The following is a 3831-nucleotide window of genomic DNA, read 5'->3' as shown; positions in this document are numbered from 1 at the left end:
GGTGATAAGACATGCTAGTGTGTGCGTTGCCTCACACCATGCCCATGCAAAAAAGTATTTTTCTAGTGGAGTTAAAAAAAACTGCAGCTTGATATGCAAGGGAAGGTGTTGCATGCATTGCAGACATGAACTGGCTCATGTGCAGGATGCTACAGTATATTCCATTGTGAAAACTCCACAGTGAAAAATGCAGAAGGCATGGCAGGGTGCACTGTAGCACTCATACTGTGCCCAAGCCATCTGATGATTGATACGTAGCACCCTCTTGCGCCTTAATCATGGGAGAAGCCGGTTGCATGTGTGCACTGCATGTGGGAAGGACCACGGGGTGTGCAGCCTTAATCGTGGCAGAAAAGCCGATTGCATGTGTGCACTGCATGTGGGAAAGACCATGGGATGTGCAGCCTTAATCAAGGCACATAAATCGGTTGCATGTGTGCACTGCATGTGAAAAGGACCACGGGGTGTGGGGGAGGGCGCTCAGAGGACCACCGCTTTTGTTTCCGAGATTAAAATAAGGCAGCCCAAAGATAGTCTTCAAGCGCCTAGATGAATCGCGACCACGCGATGGGAATCGAACAAGGCGCAAATCGTCCGTGCCTGTTGCTAAATTCCTGCCGGCAGGAAATTAGCTTTCCCGTTTTATATTTGTGAACGGATGGAGTATTTGATTATATTATTTAAAGAAATATGACAATCAATTGTACATTCCATCGTTCTCGATCAACTTTTGTTTTAGGAGGCGTTCTCGAGCAACTGAAAGTTTGGACAATAGAAAAAACACAGACAACACAAAGGACCGACTCAATTGGGCTTGCTCACACAAAAACAAAGGCCGAAAACCTCCAACAATACATGCATGCAATATCCTATTTAACGCTTATAGCGTTGTTTGCTAGTATTTTTGCAACTTAGCCCACACTCTCCTCCATCCTGGGCTTAGCCCGTGTTTTTTCTTCTTCTAGAAGAAAAAGGGAGCTCGCGGGGTAGCCCTGCTAGCCACTAAGTCACTGCCCGGTTGGTGCTAAATTAGTAGGTCGAGATAAACTTGAAGGAAAAGAGCAGGTTTTTCATTGGTTTTCTGAGTTTTTTTGTTTTTATTTTTTCCTGTTTTAACCGGTTTTTCTTTGTTTTTCACCTGGTTTTCCTTTTATTTATTTTTATCTTCTTTTGCTTGCTTTTCCTTGTTTTTCATCGGTTTTCTTTTATTTTCTCTCGGGTTTTCACTCTTTTTCTATACACTTTTGGTATATATGTAATACATTTTTCTAGTACACGTTTAACATTTTTTAAATACAAGATTAACATTAATTTAACACATGGGCAATATTTTTTCTATACGTATTTAACATTTTTAAAATGCTTTATTAACATTTTTTAAATACCAAATAAATTTTTTTAGCATATGGCCAACCTCTTTTCTATAAACATTTAACATTTTCCGAATTAGAAACTAAAAAATATAATACAAGTTTAACTTTTTTAATACATGTTCAACATTTTTTGTACACATTTAACATTTTTTCAAACGCATGATTAAGATTTTCCAAATACTAGATTAGCAATTTTTTAATATAAGATCAACAAATTTTTTTATACACATTTCACATTTTTTTCAAATGCTTGATTAACATTTTTCAAACACAAATTTAATATTTTTTTAATACATGGTCAATATTTTTTCAATGCACATTTAACAGTTTTCGAATGCCTGATTCTCATTTTTCAAATACTTGTTTAACATTTTTCTAAATTCTTGGATTTTACTTGTCTAGCATCTTTTAAATACATGATCGACTTTTTTCACAAGCATCATATATATTTGTGTACATGAGAAACATTTTTTCTATACACAACTAACATTTTTCAAATGTTTGGTTAATATATATTTTTGAAATGTTTTATGTCAATTTTGAAATTTATTTATTTATAATATTTGGAAGTATAAACTAAAGTATAAGAAGCAAAAAAACGAAACAAAAAACGTGAAAGAAAAACGTGGCTGTGGTTTCCTGCGCCTGGGCCGGCCTATCTCATGCATTGTTTGACGCGACGGTTTTCTAGGTCTCATTATAAGGAAGACGGGCGCCTGTACACACACAACGGTCCAGCCGCATCCACAAGTTGCTGGTGCAGCCCTATTTGGGGAAGCTTCTAGATGGTTCCATGGTTTACTGGGTCCAGGTTTTTTCTGGTTTCTATGAGCTAGCTTTTGTTTTGTTTCTTCCTTTTTTCTCTTCAATTTATTTTTATGTTTTTATATTCTTTATTTTTTTGTTTATATATTCAAAAAATTTATCATCATATTTTTGAACTTCTTAAAAGTTCATGAAGATTTTTTGATTTTTGAACTTTTTTTAAATGCATGATTTTTTTCAATTTGATGGACCTTTTTCAACCTATGATTTTTGTTAATCTTTTGAACAAACATTTTTTTTCAAATTTGTGAACATTTTTATGAAATTCATCACCATTTTATAAATTCAAGAGAAAATTGTGATTTTTCTGAATTTTACATACCTTTTTGTTAAATCCGTGAACTTTTTTTCAAATTCAAAAACTTTTTAAGTTTTGTGAACTCTTTTTGGGAACATGTGAACCTTTTTTCAAACCCATGAACTTTATTTGAATCCATGGAACTACCGAATGTTTCTCTTATTTGCAAACTTTTAAGAATTCGTGAATATTTTTTAAATTCATGCACAATTTTTTGAATTTTTTTCAATTTTGAGAACCTGTTCTCAAATACGTGAACCTTTTTAAAGTACATGATTTTTTTTTTCAAATCCACATATTTTCCAAACTCGCGATTTAAAAAAAATCATGAACCTTTTTGGAATTTGCAAAATTTTCCAATTTCCTGAGCTGTTTTTATTTGCAAAAAATAGATCTAGTTGTTTCAAAAGTAAACTTGACCAGTCAACCATGGACCGAGCGAACAAGGGAGGAGAGGACCGTCCAAACAACCAGCGAACGAAACAGAGACTGACCAGCACCAGCCCACGTTCTTGGGCAGCGTTGCATAGGAGGTTTGTACATGCACACCATCAATCAGACGAACACAAAAACGGGGTTGGTGGGGCAAATGGGCCTCATCACATCTGTGACAACATTTAGATGAGAACTGATTAATTTCCATCTAGTTGTAATCTGGCGGGTGTCTCAAAAAAAGTTGTAATCTGGAGGGACTCCTTAATAAAGGTTTTTGCGAGGTGAAAGTAATTTATTCCAAAAGAAAAATGTCCATTTTACTCATGTAAAGAAAATGGGTGGTTCGCATAACCCCTTACTTTTCTTCCAGTTCACTTATCCCCCTAATCCAACCCATCTCATTCCGAAATCATCATTGATGGGTCTGCACAGGAGGTTTTGCTGACATGGATGAGGTCAAAGCGGTTTGTTGACCAGTGGGGAATGCTCTCTCTTCTCCCTCCCCTACCTGCCACATATGTAGCCATTAGAGAGCGTCCGAGCTTCGGTCGACGACCACCGTCACCGTGCATGTGGCCTAAGGAAGCATAGAGACATGCCAGATGTTCGAAACATCTGCCTCGTTAACTCTGCCAAATTCATTGTGCCGAGCCACCCCAATCGGGCATGGCATCATAGTCTTCCTCGCCACTGCTGCTAGCCACCTCACCAAAATACATGATCACCGGAGCGCCCCCGACCCCCACAACCCCTTTCTTGACCCGAGACCACCTCACACACCTTCTAGATAGCTTCTCGGTGAGGCCCGCAACCCCGAGCCCGTTCCCAGCAAGTCGGCGCTATGGCTACCGCCTTCAGCGTTCATGGCGTCGTTATAGAGCACCCTCAGTCTCCCTTCCT

The sequence above is a fragment of the Triticum aestivum genome, chromosome 6D (genome assembly GCF_018294505.1).
Source record: "Triticum aestivum cultivar Chinese Spring chromosome 6D, IWGSC CS RefSeq v2.1, whole genome shotgun sequence".
NCBI lineage: Eukaryota > Viridiplantae > Streptophyta > Magnoliopsida > Poales > Poaceae > Triticum > Triticum aestivum.
This window is presented reverse-complemented; position numbering follows the sequence as displayed.